The sequence below is a fragment of the Vanessa cardui genome, chromosome 4 (genome assembly GCF_905220365.1).
Source record: "Vanessa cardui chromosome 4, ilVanCard2.1, whole genome shotgun sequence".
In the NCBI taxonomy this organism is placed as follows: Eukaryota; Metazoa; Arthropoda; class Insecta; order Lepidoptera; family Nymphalidae; genus Vanessa; species Vanessa cardui.
In genome coordinates this window covers 7,734,279-7,753,250 of record NC_061126.1, presented here as the reverse complement: position 1 = coordinate 7,753,250, position 18,972 = coordinate 7,734,279, and the positions used below count along the sequence as shown (strand labels likewise).

At 33.4% G+C, this 18,972-nt stretch overlaps 1 protein-coding gene across 1 annotated transcript in view; it reads left to right on the top strand.

Annotated features, from left to right (window-relative positions):
* The first annotated feature begins 16,636 nt into the window (after window positions 1-16,636).
* The window catches only part of LOC124544351 (LIM domain only protein 3-like), a 34,103-nt gene continuing 31,767 nt past the window's right edge, over window positions 16,637-18,972 (top strand). The window contains exon 1 of the mRNA XM_047122857.1: window positions 16,637-17,038. The gene's annotated coding sequence lies outside the window, so the exon portion shown is untranslated. The remainder of the gene's footprint in view (window positions 17,039-18,972) is intronic.

Genomic DNA, 18,972 nt, shown 5'->3' with positions numbered 1-18,972 from the left:
TTTATAGGTAATTTTTTCCATCATCAATAAATAATAAGCCTTTTTTGTAGTAATGTCTAAACTAAACTACCTACTTGCTAAAAGTGATACTAGAAGAAGCAGAAGCAAGTATTTAAAATAATAAATATGCTATAAAAGAAATAAGTGATCTAGCATATGGCGTTCTTAAGTACAACTGGAGGCTTTACACTCCTAGACAAAAATGAAATGAGCACCAATGAAAGGAGCAACCAAATCTTACTATCCAAAAAATTACCCCATTTTAGTTTCAACTAAAGCTAAGACCAATCTCTGTTGGAAGCAACCCTCTTGACAAAAAGTGCCACAAATAAAGTAGGCGAAGTACCAGGGTGTGGAAAAATAACTTGGATCATACTAAATTTTAATATTGAAGAAGTAGTTATAGTGATCGATACAGCAGACTATCCTCACGAATGGTATCAGATAGTAAGACAGAGTATGTTGCGATCGGTTCTTAGTTGACGCAATAAAAAGTCAATTGCGTCAGAGTAGACAAGGAGCAACAGGAAATTTCTTATTAGGCGAAGAAGATATTGGTTTTTGGGAAATTTTATCTTTGTTTCACCAGATATCTGGTCTCGTCCATAGACATCGCAGCCATGTACGAAGTACGAACTATTGGCCATTACTTACATTGACAATGCATCACCCTTAGACAGTTTACTTACCCTCGAATAAGGGTCGGATCGGAACACAACACTACTAAGTATTGCTGGCGGTAGAATATCGGATGAGTGGGTGTTAACTGCCCTGACGGGCTTGAACAAAACTCTAGCAGCTCAATGATGAATAAGAAAAAAATGCACATTTAATATACCTGTTTCAATTTGTTGTACTTTACTGCAGTTTTACAAGTTAAGCACTTTATAGGTATTTTTTTGAAAGCTGTGGCAATAAGTAAAACAAATCCTGGGGCCTTGTAAGGATCTAGCTGTCCTGTTTGTATTCCATCTATATCAGATTTATCAATATTGTTCAGTTTCAATACTTTCCTTCGGATATTATATTTTAGCAAAACTTTATCCTGAAAGGTTGCAGATTATTGTATTAACCCTTTTAGTAGATTTACAATCTAATACAATAGGTACATTTACTTACTAAATTTTATTTTTTGCAAAGTGCAATTTATGCTACATTCTTCTTAGAAATAATAAAAGTAGGTACTTTCATACAATATTTTAGACGAAATGAAATTAATGCAAGTTGTAGCATTATTGTTATTTTTATTAAAATTGATGTAATTGTCATTTGTCAAATGATAATAATAATTTAACTTTTATATTATGAAGGTAGATTGATCGATATCAACTATTGATGGTTTAATCTTGTCACTTACATTTTTATATACAAATTGGGATTAACACATTACGATTACATTTTAAAATTAATCAATCGTAACCTACATCTAATATTTTTAACTTCGTTTTGCTAAAAGGTTTTATAATTTACGATAATGGAAAGGTTTTTGTGTTTGTTTAAAGAATGGTAAATGGTCTGAATCAATCCCGTTAAGTGCTTTTCAACAGAGCTTTATTGCTTGTATAGCGATGTTAAGTGGATGAGTCGCAACCTGCAGAAATGTCTATTGACACCCCTTCCATTACCTAGGTGATCTTTTAAAAACTTATTCGGGTTAGGACTCAAAACAAATATATTTTTTTGTTACAACATTGACATATATCCGGTACATAGTGTGGAAATATATTTATTTATTATATTTACATATTAATTGTTATTTTATATATTATAAAAAAATCATGGATAAAAGGCATTCATTTGATGTTACTTGTGACTATTTTGAGACGCTATTCTAAGAAGACAGTGCTCGCCATAGAGCATAAACTAACGTAAATAACTTCAATTGTTTGCTGCCTTATTGTTAACTTTAATTACATTTTGAATTAATTTTGTAATTAAAACGGAAGCTAGAGCGCGGCGCGTGAAGTTTAAGTGGCTGGAAACGGATCGACCCGGCCGGGGATGAGGCGCGGGTGGAGGGGCTTTTAGATGCAATCTCTGAGTGGATTAATTAATTCTGAGGTGCCGGTTATCTCCTGTTATCATTTAATAAAGTTATGTTAGGGTATAGAATTCTCGCTTTACAGCGCGGCGATGATCTGCGCCCGGATCAACAGTAGTATTGAAGTGGAATAATTTGATGCGTGCCAAATCTGTTATCGTATTGATATGTCGTTTAATGTTTCATGAGATGTGCAGGCATCACCTGGCATGATGAAAATAACGAATTCAGAATGCTTTTCAAAACAACACTCTGTCGGTGCTACATTATGCATGAAGCACTCCATTTACTGATCCGCTCAGGAGTTCTACTCGCGGCTCGTTAAGCGCTTACATTACCTACAAGCACTTATTGATTTTGTGAGATTGATGTCATTTATATTTAGAAAGCCTCCGATGCCACACACCATTGTCATTTCTTTACAGATTTTCTTTGTTTATTTATGTAATGTAACGATTTTTTTTTTGATAATTTTCCATGCAGAATTTTTTTGTCGTATTTATTGAATCTAATCCTTCAGGTCCTCCTTCTCACAGGATGATGCTAAAGTCATATTTTTAATTATTTAAAATAGTAAATAAGAAATTATTTTACGTTTTCATAGTGTGATTTATATTTAATACGTATATGTGCCATTATCAAATTGGATTTCAATGAGAAATTTATGTTCCATAGAAAGTAGTGGCGGTTGCGGGAACTCGAAGGGAGAGTTAGAAATGCAATATTAATAGTAGTACCGAGTGGCAGCCTGAGTGCATTTACTTAATGGATCATAGGCGAAATGTTAAGGCAAACGAAAAATCGTTAAAGAAACCCAGTTTCAAGTCAAATAAGTCAGTTATATTTTATGATTTATGTGACTTATTGGGGACGTGTTAAGTCAAACAAATAAAAAGTGGTACTTCCGCTGTTCAAATAAAAAATAAACTTATACGACACCTCTACGACGTTAGGAAAGAGTGGGATACATTACCGGAGTGGAAAAGTTAAAAAGCTTAAATGTATCTCCGGCGCGGCTAAAAGTGTCTGACAAAAGTTCGACTTCCATTTTAAAAAGCTCCATTACAAAACATCGAGATTCGCTTCCGCCACAGTGCCGCCACCATATCTGGTAAGCTGACGGTGAGTTGGAGAGATGGAATGAAATCCTAAATTCAGGCTCTATTGTTTTATGGATGTAAAGTAAATACACGAACTTAAACTAATATTTTAATACAATGAATAAGTGGTGTGCTTACTAACTAAATGAATACATAATTATTATGTCCTATTACATAGTATAATATAATAGTATAAATAAAACAAAGGCTGCATGTCCCTACGTATATGCTTAGATCTTTAAAATTGTGCAACGGATTTTGATGCGTTTTTTTTTTAATAGATAGTGTAATTCGAGAGGTTTTTGTATACAATTAATGGACAATATAGTAAAGTAACAAGAAAAAAAATCTGTAGTATATTTAGTATACGCATTGCATCCGTGCGTAGCCGGGGCGGGTCGCTAGTTTATTATAAATTTAAGTTAATTTACAGTTGTTACATATTACGGCGGCTGGAATTTAAGCACAGAGAGCATGTTGTTTTTTGAAGCGTGTCTCTATCGTGACCCAGTGCGATGCGGTTTTTTCACGTTTTGCGATGCTAAACTTGAATTCGTTACATGAATTCATATAGATACTGCGACTGACCACTCTTAATACGTCTTAATAAATCTTAAGAACTTACAATGTATTTTATACATTAAGTTAGTTAATATTTCTAGTGCTTTAATTTGTGGTAAGTGTTGCTTTTGAATTTAAACTCATATGAATTGATTTGGTCATTTAATGAAATATAGTTTTCAGATGAAGATTTCACTATAAAAACTACCGTCATTATAAACGAAACTGTAAATGTCTAAATCGTTCTGTATTTTGTAAGCAAAGAAGCATCAAATTACTTATAAAAAATATAAATCCAAGTTTCATATTAAATGTATTAATAAAACGAAGTTTCAAGATTATCTTTAGTAGTACACAGTTCCATATGGGTATCGCCGCGCAGAGCAAAGTAAGTTGAATTCGAGAAGAGTTGTAAGGCTTTGGCTTCGAGATAGTGCTTTTAGGCCCTAACCCCGGGGGTGATGCAGTGGGTCCGTGGAGCTTCTTAAAATGTTTTCACTTATGTATATCTGGGAATACATTACCCTTCCTTCGGGTTACTTGAGGCGCACACTTACTTCTAACACAAAATTGAAGTGACGTAAAGCTTTCACTCGGCTCCCGGGTGTACGTTAACTTAAATTACGTTGTATTTGAAATCTGAAACATATAGCACTTACTTATTATCTCACTGAGGATTTCATTTCTTATTTGAGCGAATTCTTCAAAAATACAATAACAATTTTGGCTTGAGTTAACGTATATGTAATTACGAAAGTTTTTCAATCGGAATCCTCCATAGGATGTGCCTATCGTGATACGTTTTCTATTTGTTTTAGGAAATGTAACAATACATATGTATATACATACCAGTGTACATGTATGGATCATGTGCTACTATAATTATCGAAAAATTCCACTGACAGTTTAATTTCATTCAACGTCGCTATATCTACAGTCATAAGACTCATCGGTAAGTAATTACATATCTAGGCTTTCTTGCATCTACAATAATCACTTAGCTTAATTACGGGCGTTAATTACCGCCGATCTCGCCGGTTCAAATTACGTACTCTAAAACGCATTAGCGCCTGACAGCTGGAGATTATCCGTCTAAGCGACGACGGCCGGCCGCCGCGGGACCAATGCTATAATGAAATTTAATGAGTCTTAATCGTCGACGACTTAATGAACGCACTGTTAAGATAAGTGCCCATACCCACTCCTGAGTGCCAAAAAGGAAAAAAGAACCGTACATCCCGGTAGCTTTATGCAATGTACTAGACTACTAGATATTCTGTTTTTGCAACATAAAAATACTATAATGGAATGATAGAACGCTTTTTTATTTTGTAGAGATTGTAGTGAATTTTTTTTTTTATGTATTATATTTTTACGATTCAGATTTCATAGAAACATTTTCGTAATTAAATAGTTTATATCGAATTCCAGCTGAGATGGCCCAGTGGTTAGAACACGTGCATCTTAACAGATGATTTCGGGTTCAAACCCAGGCAAGCACCACTATATATGTGTGCTTAATTTGTATTTATATTTCATCTCGTGCTCGGCGGTGAAGAATTCACCGAAATACTGCCACATGTGCATTTCACCAACCCGCATTGGAGCAGCGTGATGGAATATGTTCCAAAACCTCTCCTTAATAGGAGCGGAGGCCTTAGCCCAACAGTGGGAAATTTACTAGCTGTTACTTTACTACTTTATATTTTACTAGCGACCCGCCCCGGCTTCGCACGGGTGCAATACTGACACTAAATATGCTACAGAATTTGTTTAATAACGACATCACATTGCAAACTTCTAAAATTATCAGTGTTTCTTTACTATATTGTTCATGTATTGTATACACAAACCTTCCCCTTTAATCACACTATATATTAAAAAAACCGCAGACAAAAACCTCAGCCAAGAAAACCCCATAGTATATCTATCAAAAAAACAATACGATATACTTTAAGATATATGTTTTTACAAATTAACTTTTACAGGATAATATACTGGGGCTCAATCAAGGGGCTCTTACCCTCATGCCCGTGGCTAACACCGGCTCCAAATATAGCAATAATTATAACTACAGTAGATAATCGTAGATCGACTTTTGAGTAGACTAATATTTTTCATTTCATTTTACTTAGGAGGACTCTAAAAAATATACGTTGAATACGCAATTATTTTTATTATATTTTAGTGAATATTTTTGTTTGAAGTCTCTTTTTCTTTTTGTTAAAATTTTCATTTTTGTATTAACTATTGTTATTTCCCTCGCTACAGAGCTCCGATAATAACCGCGTCCGATTGTTGCTAAATTGAAAGTGTTACGAAAATTAGCCATTATGGTAAAAAAAAAATGACAAAAAAATGTTACTGTGGGTTATAACTAACAGATAGACACATACCATCGCGGCGTTTTTTATAGACATTTTTGAGGTGTATAATTCTGTAGAACATTATTTTGATCTATCTCATAGTATTCAGCCAGCGTTTAATATATACGCAAAAATGTGTCTTTTTACGACATCACATTAGAAACCTCTAAAATTATCAGTGTTTATCTACTATATTGTCCACGTATTATATATACTAAGTCATTCTCTTTAAATCACTCACTCATGCTATGCAGTGATAACAAATAGGTACAATATACACACACAGTTTTCACTCATTAGGAAATACAAACCTCTATGTTCCGTGCGTTTTAAAACTGTAATATCTTCGAAAATATTCATTTAAATAACATTTTTTTCTCGTAAAAATAAAACATAAAAAAATGTTTATTGTGGGTTATCTTAAAGAGATAGACATATACCATCGCGGACTTTTTTCTAGACATTTTTGAGGTGTACAATTCTGTAGTACATTATTTTGATCTATCTAGTAGGGTTCAGCCAGTGTTTACAATGTAAGTGCAAGTAAAAAAATTAAAAAAATTACGACATTACATGAGGAACTTTTGAATTATCAGTGTTACTTAACTATATTGTCCATGTATTATATATAAAAACCTTCCTCTCAAATCACTCTATCTATTAAAAAAAACCGCATCAAAATCCGTTGCGTAGTTTTAAAGATTAAAACGTACAAAGGGACATAGGGACAGAAAACGTGACTTTGTTTTATACTATGTAAAGATATCGCATTCAATTTTGATTACAAATTTATTCACAAAACTTAACAGTTTTGTAAATAACATCAAGTAGGTAGTAAGTAGATTATTTATTAATAGTCGATACTGTTTTTTACAAACATTATTCGTCTATTTTAGTTAGCCTCTATGAGCTCCTATATACTTATAAGTTAAATTTTGATATTATAATTGGTCCCTTATTATTTAATTATTGTTTTATCATAAAAAGTATATAATCCATAATTTCTCATCACTTATGTTGCCAAATATATTTTACTATCTTGTAAGGTTGAACAATTTGTTTGTTTGCATCGACTAGTGGTATTAACAGTCGGATTTGAAATAATATTTTTGCTTGTGATAGCAACTTTATACAACAAGATAGATCCCACAGTGCAGAACGGTAATAGTTCATTATTATAATCTAAACATATAGAAACGCAATATCCTGATTGATTTTCAACACAAGCATGTCTCTATGTTTTATACTTTTTTAACAAAGATATTTGTAACTTGGAGGTTTTATATGTAATTTTTTATTATTTCATTTCACAAGAAATCACTGTCAAAATGATGCTTGTGGTGAAATGTAACGGGCATGTTTCGAATGACATCTTGCCACGTGTGTTTATTACTTAGACACTGGAGTCCGAACTCAAATAATCCGAACTCAATTGAACAAAAAATTGCTTTTAAAACTAGTTTATATTAATAATTCCTGCAATCTAATTGTACATTGTTACGTTGTCATTAGTACATAATAAGTGAATAAATAACAAAAGAAAATCACAGAACATTCGATTTTACACATTACTTTTATTTTTGAATGTTGTAAAAAAAGGTTTTATATATGGCAAATTTGTTGATTATAATTAAATAAATTTAAATGTATATATAATATAGATTTAATTAAAATAAAATTCGCAGACGCGAACACGTTGTATCCAGCAACTTAGATTCAGCATAAGCTAAAAATATTTTCGTCGACAGTATAGGACCTCAGCAGTTTATAGGCTGTTACTTTGCTGTTTTGTACCATCCATTTCAAAATATATTTTAGGCTATAGATAATAGGAGGCGCTCTTACAGCAACTCCTGAGGTGTCATATTACAAGTTTAATTTTATGTTAGAAACAGTTTCTACCGCTGTGTAACACCAAAGAACTCAGTAGTTTTACACAGGTGACCAATATATTATGTACTTGCTACTTTCGTCCATAATAACCCCGTTGTGTGGGACTAGGGTTATCTTATTATGACGTTTTAACTCAGTATGTAATTACGGGTTCGAAAAAAAATGTTATAATAGTTTAAATTTAAACACTGTATTTAAATTAAATGGAACAAAATTGAATTTGAAGTTGAGTTGAATACATAAAGTGTTCACATAAAATATCACTTTTCACACAATTTTATTCTGTTAGGATTTTTCACCTTTGATTCTACTACTTATGTCGGGACTAAGTAGTCAAATAAAAAAAATAAAGAATAAATAAACTTCCTTCCTTCGTCCTTGTTTAGTGTTCTTGTAGTTTTTTTTTTGGAAAAACGTGTAACTGTTTAAAAATAATAATATTTTATAGTAGTATTTTAACGACTACCAGTTTGAAATAATTTTATTGCTAAACGGTATTTGTAAAGCGTTACGACTCGGTTTGAAAATGTTTACTTATAATAGATATTCTATTACATCGGTATGACAATAGTATGTTGTGGGTATCTTGTTAACTGATTAGAGGCGAAGTGGTGTCATCTTGAAACGTTCCAATTACCGGGAATGGGGCCGGGTGGGGGTGGGGTGCACGGGGTGCGAATGATCCATTTCGAAAACTAATTTAGAGTTGGCAACTAAACAAAGAGCACTCTCGCAGATAATAATTAACGCTTGTGGTTTAGTTCCACTAAGTCCGTAACGTTTAAACCTCATCGACCGACTTAATTAAATGTTTTTTTTTTCCGGTGTTTGAATATTAGTTTGCGATGCTAATTTGCGTTAGAATTTATCACTTCTGATGCAAAGCTAATAGCAATATCATTAGTAAATTTATCGCATTGAAAAACATTAATGTGACTGAACTTTCATTACATTCGTGTAAACTGGTTTCTAAGATTACCATTTAAATTTTCATCTATAAAACGTTTTACATTGTACTTTATAATAACGTGAGATGTGTGAAGCAACATAATTATAAATTTTAATTTTATCACGTGAATTTAATCAACGCTCGGAATTGTAGACAATTAATAGTCATAAATAATTAACAAGATTATGTTTGACGGAACCATTTCTGTTTATTTTATAGATATATGATCTAGACTGTTAGAGTATCATGAAAGGGAACGTCCTGACTGACTTTCAATAAACACAACCTTAAACCATAACAAATAGGTAGTTGAAATTATTATGAAGCCTTCTATTGTTAACATAATCGGGGACTTATATAGCATTTCCGATAATTTTATTCTAAAGAGGGCGCCCAGACTTCGTGTATTATGGTATTTTACCACGAAACAGCAATATTTGGTATTGTTGTATTACGGTTTAATGCGTGAGTGTACAAACATATAATATCTTACTTCCCAAGGTTGCCGGTGCATTGGCGATGTAATTAATATTTCTTACGGAGACAATATCAACGGGTGGCATTGTGGCACTTACCATCAGGTGGCCCATTTGCATCTGCGCCATCATATTTTATGCATAAAACAAGTACTATATTTTTTAGTAATTTAATATAAATAAACATGGTTTAAGAGCTGAGATGGCCCAGTGGTTAGAACGCGAGAGTCTTAACGGATGATTTCGGGTTCAAATCTAGGTACCATTATACATATCTAAGTGCTTAATTTGTGTTTATAATTCATCTTGTGCTTGGCTGTGAAGGAAAACATCGTGAAGAAACCTGCATAATTTCGTCGAAATTCTGCCACATGTGCATATTCCACCAACCTTTTTGGACGAGTGGTGGAATATGTTCCTCTTCCAATAAGGAGAGGGTCCTTATTGGAAGAGGTGGCCTTAGCCCAGCAGTGGGAAATTTACGGGCTGTTACTTTATTTTTTACTTTAAACATGGTTTTATAAGTGCGTTATTGGTAACAGATAAAATTGCCAAGTTGAAAAATTAAAATTTTTTTTCACTTTCCGAAGACTTAGGAACGATGAGTAGGGCTTAGGTTTAATTAAATGATACATTTTACGTATGATAATATAATTTGAATTAGTTAAAATTAGTTAATTTATTTAAATAAATTATATGATGGTGAGGGTCCACCACTTGTTCTAATACCCTTCCCCTATTCATATAGTGTCAGTTATCATTGACCATAACATGGATCGTTTTCTCGTATGTCTTCTTGATAAAAATTTAAACGTGAATTGTTTACATTATAATGATAACAATACTATCGCTTTGAGTGCCCTTCTCGTTAGTTATATCGATAAACTTCAAGTGCATATAAATTGTAAAATCATGTCTTTTAACACCAAATATATTTAGCCTTGGTTAATAGAATAGAATTAAGAGACAAGTGTTTCCCTTCTATTTTTATAGGCTTCTCTCTCGGACATTCTGCTTCCATTGATGTTATTTTTGTAGAAATATTTTTATTTACCGCTTAAAAATAAAGGTTTTTACCGAGTCATCTACTTTATTTTTGTTTATATTTAGATATGTTGAATATATTATATAATTGCTATCATCAATTGGTCATAAATGTAGGATTTTGTGCAAGTCTCAGCGTGTAAGGACCAAACATCACAAATTCAATCGCCAAACAGCAATAATTAGTACCTATGTTGTGTTTGGTTTGAGGGGTGTCGTAAGGTACTAGATCTCAAAGTTGGTGGCGCTTTAGCGTTGTTATAAATGGTTAATATTTCTTAGGACGTCAATGTATACGGGCAGACGTAGTCTCTTACTTACAGCTTGGCTTTTTACCGGTCCTACTGCCTATTTTATGATGATCCTTAACTCATTAATTTGCTATTGTTGCTAAATATAGTACAGCTTTTGAATTTTTGTTCTTGAATTCCCAAAAATCCTACATCAGTCTAGATCTTTAATACTAAACTATAATGATGTTTTTTTGTGTATTTTATAATAAAAGCTACACACACAAAACACTACCCCATTAGAAATCAAGAAACATAAAAGCTTTTACAGAATAAAATGTAATATAGAAAAGGCACATTCTTTAATCAGTAAAGAGCAAAAAGCTGTGGCGGCACGTAGGGGTTTAAATCGCGTTATGTTAAAGTGAATGTCTCTGTCTTTGAGTGTTTGCGCCGCGGCCCTTGTCCAGATAAAAGCTTCTCCATTGCACGAAAAAGCACTCACTCCAAATATTGATTTGTTACTTCGCTACTAAAATAGGATATAGGTGTGTCTTCGCATTCTTCTAGAAGCGGAAATGGACAGATTTCTTCCATTTCAGTCCATGTCCATCCGGTTTGCTTTAAAAGTTATCTTGATAAACAAACAAGTTTTCAATAAAGAAACTTTGATAAAACAGTTTTGATATTTGACAATACAGCTTTAAAGTATCTACGGTGAACACCCAAATATACTTTTTAATTCAGATCTAAGTATTTTTTTTTTTAATTCTTTATGCTACATAAAAGTTAATTGCTAGTCGAGTTGTTCATTATATTGATAATGTAGCTCATAAATATTTTTCTGTAATGTATTTATCTTTAGAATGAATAATACTAGATAATTAATAAACTCATACAAAATATAAAAAAGAATCACAATCAACTGTTAATATGTTTTTCGGAAAAGATGCATATTTACGGACCTATACAGCCTAAGTTATATACAAATAACTAGGATTCTTTGAATTACTTGATTTAGATATTAAGGAGGATTATTCCATGTTATCACTTCTTAAAATATATTTCTTAGGATACATAAATAATTGCTGAGCTGGTGAAAGCGAAGCGGGACACGGGTGATACTTACGTCAAGCCCAAATTAACTACTATTTAATAGGTAAGTACTTATAGAACCGTAATAAAAAAACTTGTCACGGCAATTGGTATTGCTAATCAAAGTGACGAAACAAGCAGTAAAGATTTGGTAAATAATTTAATCAAAGTAAAATACAAAAATCAAACTCGGTTAAGATTACTTTACAAACACATTATACATAATTGAATATAGCACGACCTTGCCAAAAATATAAGTGATATATCGCTCGCCAATTAATTTATTATGAGTTTCGTTAATGATTTCTCGTTTGGGCAAACACGTAAAGAATTTCCTTATAAAAATAAGAATTAAAGGATTTCTTTATTAATATTGCGGGGCACTAATTGCAGGGTAGGTAACCTTCATTTAGTCGTGACGCCCCCGTTGGAGGCCGGCCAGGGCCGTATGTAGACACGGTAATAATGTACCTCGCAAGATTGCAATTATAACCTTCTATAAATTTACCCCTTAACCTAAACACAAATATACTAGCAAATCTCCACAACTTATTACTCTAGTGTAAAGTTTAAAACTTTCCGGGATATTTTTATATACTGTACAAACTATATCTCCATTATTACTATTCCGCAATTTGTAAATTAATTTCGCGTACATAAAAATACCTTTGATTAGTTTAATTAAAAAAATAATGCATAAAGTCATAAATCATTTTGAGGCAAATGCCGTCTGATATTAATGTAACTTGTCATTTTGTTCGGCAGTTTAATAAGAGATGTTGAATACGACTCTGGCAGGCAATTACAGTACCTATTACTTATTAACTTTCAACCGCCCTTAATGGTTTCGGTATTACAGTTCAAGCGGAATGTTGCTTTGGTTACATGCACAGTTTCTTCTTAATTAAAGATGTTAAGTAATAATTTTTATTTTTAATTGAACTTTAATATACTTGATCTCAATAAAATAAACTACTTTTATTGTTAACTTTTAAACACTGACGTTAATAATGAAACCGATACATATACCGTAACGGGTGTCTGAGTATTCATAATAAAATGAAAAAAAAAGTTCTTAAACTCAGAGCTTTTAAAAGGATATTAACGCAATGACTTTATTGCTAAATTGCTTTAGTTAGATAAACCCGACCAAATCGAACCCACAAAAAAGTTATTAGTGTTATATATTTTTAATAAAAAAGAGATAAGTTATTACGTTTTAAAATTTTAACATGTCATTACTGAGTTTTTGCACTTAAAATTACAGTCGTTTCAAAGTTTAAAAATATTTGAATTGTTTTTGTAATAACTATTAATAATAAATTTGGTTACGTCTTAAAGAAATAACATTGGCGAAATGTTATCATCAACGCTACCGTGTCAAAGGAGTTGCACCGCGCCTCGTAAGTGGCTACAATAAACCTCTCGCTACATTAAGCTTCCGCTATTGCGCCGTTAGCGAGATAACGAGACCCAATGCCCGCACCGCACATAATTTATACCGTCCGAGCTCGTTAAAAACTTATAAAGACGCACATTGTTAGTGCGGCCAATATTCGCGGTTATCCTGGGATATACGACCGGTCTAACGACTGCACGCTCCATGTGAACCATTGCAACAACTAGCAACGAACAACTAATAGCCAACGAACAAAATTATCGGACTCCGCATCGCCTTGTAGCCCGGTCGCTTAAACTTCTTTTGCTATACCTAATCTACTATTACTAAAAATGGAACTCGTTAAAAATCGTTGGAAAGTGCTGTTTCAATTTTATTGCAAATGATTACTACAGGTCCAATGTGTAGCTGCATAAAGAACCAGTAATGGAAAATCCATGTGCTGATCCAATCTGCCGAGCTTTTAGGCCGACCGAGTGTTTCGTTTTACACTTAGTTTAATATGCGAGCGATCAAGGAATGAGCTAAAAATGCAGCACCCCTTGTTCTATTAGAGCCTATGTACGATTTTTTTTTGAATAAATAAAATTAGTACAATTATTATAAAATTTTATCGAATATATATATACGCTACTCAGTTTAATGTATACCCCAGTAATTGTTTATCTCTATTGCTCAAAAGCACTTAAATTTGTATTTCCTATTTTATGTTGTAATAAAACACAAAATAACTTTATAAGCTTTGCAGCAATATCGATTAACGAAACTGGGTAGGTTTGGCGACGCGGTCGGGCGGGTGTGGATCACGGACTCTAAACACAAATCAACAGCGATTCTCCATTTGTTAGACACGGGAATGTAATTATGGCCGGAACACTTAGCGGGCGGCGCGGGGACTGCAGCGCACGTCATTCAAGCTTTTAGTTCTGCTCGACAACGATACTTACTTTGGAATGGTGCTGTATGCTCAAAAATACATTCGTTTCGATTGCTTGCCAAAAAACGGCAACATAATTTGTATTTTTATAACATTCTAAAAGGCTTAATAATTTATTAATAAGTCGAGGAAATAATCATGTAATTTCAATTTGTGTAATACTATTTACATTTTCAAGGCGTTTAAATAAACTGGTTCGGTTTTAATTGCTAGCCAGAGACTGAGATGCCGATGATGCAATTTTGTGTAAAGTGTAGCTATACTTTTATTAAATTGAAAGAAAACTACAATTACTTTACTTCACTTTTACTTTTACCGGCGGTATTATTATATTGATCTATTAATTGCTTTTCGCGTGTAAGTTATTGTAAGTAATAATAGTGTATTCAAATTAAAAGATACGTTAACAGCGTGCGAGCTAAGGCAGAACTGCTGAACCGGTGCCGTGACACGAGTTAAACTAAATTAATAAACTTGCAGCAGTCTCCGGCTTTATTAAAAAACACTCATTAAAGCAGAGAAAAAGTAGGTAAAGTCGCCGGCGGGGACAGCGCCGCTAATTGCGCCGCCTTTATTGCTTAAATAAAGTTTTAGTGGGAAACACAAGTTTTAATTAAAAATGTGAGAATAGTTTTTAATAAAGGACGGACTCGGAGTGCGAATATTGCGAAACTTTAAGCGATACGCTTAGCTTACGGGAAGTCCGGTCATATTACGTCTTGCGCTCGAACCTATTGACCGTGGGTTTGCCTTTGTCTTGAATGTAGCGCTTTAGAGCAATTTATGCTTATTATAGGTCAACGAGTGAAGCTACCGTAGGATGTTTACCGTGCTGTTTTCAATATATAGAAAGTGTCTTTTTAGATTACTTAGTAATATTATGTCGCTTCTCCTTTTCTATATTATTGTATTTTATATATAATATGGCAAAAAACGTTTAATTTAAATGTAATTTTTTGTTACGGTGATATCATTACTATGCATCAATATAAATGACAAATAGCACGAGTAACAAGAGAAACTAATAATGGTTGTGATTTACGCCCGCCCTTGTTATTACGACTCATGCGAAATGTAATTTCGGCATACTGCGTGTAGTGTGGCACGCACACATTGAACAAGCGAGTGTGCAATACGTTTAATAAAGGAGGGACGCGAAGTAAATCCTTCAATTTCGCCGGCACACAGCGGCGTATTCTCGTTAACCGTGGCAATAAGTTAAACGGGCGGGCGGGCCGGTGGGCCGGTGCCGCGCGGCCGCTGCGCCGCGCCGAGCCTTCGTCCGCTCCAGGAAATTAAAAAAGGTCTTGAGCCACAACGTCGAACCGCGGCCTTTCGCTGCCACGTATTCGCCATAGCTTTAGATACACTAATTACCTCGTGTTACTCGAAATGGAAAACGATTAGGTGACTGGTTACTGGGTTTGGTTCTCGATAAATGAGTAAAAAAATATAATTACTTTATTATTCAATATCGATTATATTCAATAACACAGATGTCATTCGTTAGTAAAGTAATTGAATGGATATAATTTACTAATACAATAAAGTCAATTTAACTTTCTGCATAATGCCAAAACACAAAGGATTAGTATAATACATAGCTCTAAAGAAAATACAAAAAATATCCAGCCTCATTATTGTATAATTTTAGTGCAATATATGTAATATTCATATTTCAGTTCGTCATTTCAATCAAAGTTAGTTTGGAGCGAACTTAGTTCAGCAAGATTGCCTCATATCGAGGTAATATAGGCCGGGAGTAATATCTGTCTAACAAAGAATACACACGTTCCCTCCCGACTTGACTGCACTCCCAATTAGATGTTCGATGAAAGTGTAATCAGACGTTGGCCGGATCCGGGACGTAATTAAACGGCGCAGGCGAAGAGTGATTTATTAATAGAAAAGCTCGAGCCGTAATGAAATACTGAGCGGACAATGGCGGCAAGGGCGGCCCGCCCGGGGAAATTAAATTCTCAGAGACGTTGCTCGGACACTGGACATACACTTGCCGTTTCTTTGCGGCTACCGTTGACCACCGGTTGCTTAATAATGTACACTGTCCGGCAGCTATCGACTCTACTACTCACAAGCGGCTACCTATCGTGGGGACGTATGGACGAGCATAAATTTGTCGACGAGGGAATGTAAAGAAGATTGGTTTTCTACGGAAAAGGGTATGGAGAATGGGGTGGAATTGAATTTAGGCTGTGGTATTCACTAGCGATCGAATATTATATTCTTAGCGGTTCGTAGAATGTACAAATGGAATAAAATCGGCTTTCAAATTTCTATAATTACACTAGATATATTTGATTAAAGGGTTCTTAAAAAGCGAAACGTTTATCAATGAATTAAAGAGCACACACCTGCAGACTGTTTACTAAAGGTTTTAAAGCTGTTGTTGGTGTACTTTTCAAATTAAAGCATTAAAGTGTTCCGACCCCATCATTATATTAGAGTGTTGTTCCATTCCACCCCGTTTTCTGGCGCCCGCCCTTAGCACTGCGCCCGAACCACGACGTCGTGTCGGCCTTCTTTCGGCTGTCGCTCGCGCTCGGCTCATTCCGCCGCAAGCTCCCGTTGAGAGTGGACGTGTTATTTTGCCTCTTCTGAGCAGCAAACTTTACACGTGTTCGTTCATTAAAAACATTCACGATATTTTCTTAAAATTATCGTGAAGCATTTTAATAGACCGAGGCGATATCATCGTTAAGACCGTCAGCTCGAGTGCGTCACTAGCTGCTATTGAGACTTCATAATTCGGAAGCGATTTAGGCTATAAATCGTATTCAAAGTGACAATATAAGTGGACAAGCGAAATTTGGTTTAGTGTTTTAATATCATAACTGTGAAATTGTTGTTTTGGATTTGAAAGACACGTTGAGAAAGAGCACTTTCAGTTAAAGTGTGTATATTTGAGAACAAGACAACATCTGTAAAGGTAAGCTTAATACTATTATATTACATTGTAGGTGACATAAGATAAAATATTAACATAATAAAAGTTTTTGTCTGTTATGTATACATGCATACAATATTTAAGCGTTTAAAATGAGTACTCGATTTTGTTTATATGACAATTGATGTGTTTGTTTATTTATATTGATTACTCTTTCTTGAGTCTTATTTTTTTATTGTTAAGTCATATTCTTCAGAGATTAGATTTTCATGCTGCCGTTTTATTGTTTTTGCTGAATGAATGTAACTAACTGCATACTGCACTGCAATATTTTCCAATCGCGATGGTACCAAACATGAATAAGCTTAGTTTATTAATTTTGACATAGAATAGAAATAACAAACAAGAAGAAAATTAATATTTTCATAAATATTTAAAAACAAACCCTTCACTAAGGAAAGTTTAATCTACTTTTATTAATCTTTAATAAGTGTAGGCGTACATTGGAAAGATAAGTGTGTATCTTATAGACTTTTTTATTTATGTTTACGCGATTGTTCCTACGACAACATATTAAACTTCCATACGTACATAGTTAATCCTATATGATTCGAGTTATTAATCATTGCCATTGGGCAGAACTGACGCAGTAATGAACAAATTTTGCAATTATGTATTTAATAAGCACATTATTATTGCTTACATCGTATGTTTTTTAATGATTAAAGTTTGATGTCGTTTGTTTTTTTTTATATACTTTGTGTTTGTTCGTAATAAAAACGTATGACAAAATAAATTCACTAAGGTATTATTGTCATGTTGACATTTCTAAAAAATTAAAAATGTGTCAATAGAAAACCAAACAATAATTTAATTAGGAAATTTTAACCTTGAATCTAATATCTGAGTTTCCATGGCCACGCAATGAATTAGCATGGTGGAACGAACTCTAAAGTGTTCTCCATATGAGGAGAACTCTGTACTATTATGGGATATGTACGGAGTGTTTCTTCTAAAATAATCTTGGAACTAATAGTTATGCTCAAAAAATGTTAAAAAAATAAAATTAAAACGCAATTTTTTCGTTCGGAAAAATATTAAGGCTCATCAACGTGATTTATTAATAAGTACAGTACCCACCTAGGTATAGTCATATCTAGATATATACATATCCATGAGTAAATAATGACATTATTATTTTATCACACGCTTTACATGAGCAGAACAAAAGAAAAAGCAACAAAGTACGTCTAGTGGATTAGTGACGTCGCATGCGCTCCCATGACCCCGCATAATGACTCGCCACGCCCGTCGCTTGTTATTTTAATTGTTGTGTCTTAATTAAACTTCGTTCTTAGACTCTTTCCCCTCCGACAACACTCGACAACAGCTGGAATCACTTAAACTCAACCTACTACAGGACCAACTCTTTACATCGCCTTTTGAAGTTGTAGTTTGATTACAAAATAATTTATTTCATCGCGCCGAAACGTCCAACACTTTCAAACTCATCCGATCGCTTCTTATGTTATCGCGATCATTTAAGTATTCAATTCACAAAACTTGACATTAAAAAACAAATACTTAATTAAACTTCTGCGTGATATATACATTATTATTAGTGTTGTAACGATTTTATCGATGATATAGACCTACAGATAATCTCCCTAACAAGATTATGCTAATTAAACAAGCCCATTCTGTGTTAAAAAATAATTATTAATTTAACGGGCTATATTTTAATTAATAATTATATAATTTATTAGTGTTCCAATTAATGAAGCGGTCGGTAATTCTAAACTATCGTCGAATTAAATTTAATTAAAATGTGGTCTCAGCGCTATTAAAATGTAATGCATTTAGTCATCATTATTTTAATTGTTATAACATAAAATAATCTCGATTATAATATGTTACCACATCGTAATTTGATCGCTTTAAAAAAAATATATATTTATGTTTTGTCTTTTTGTTAA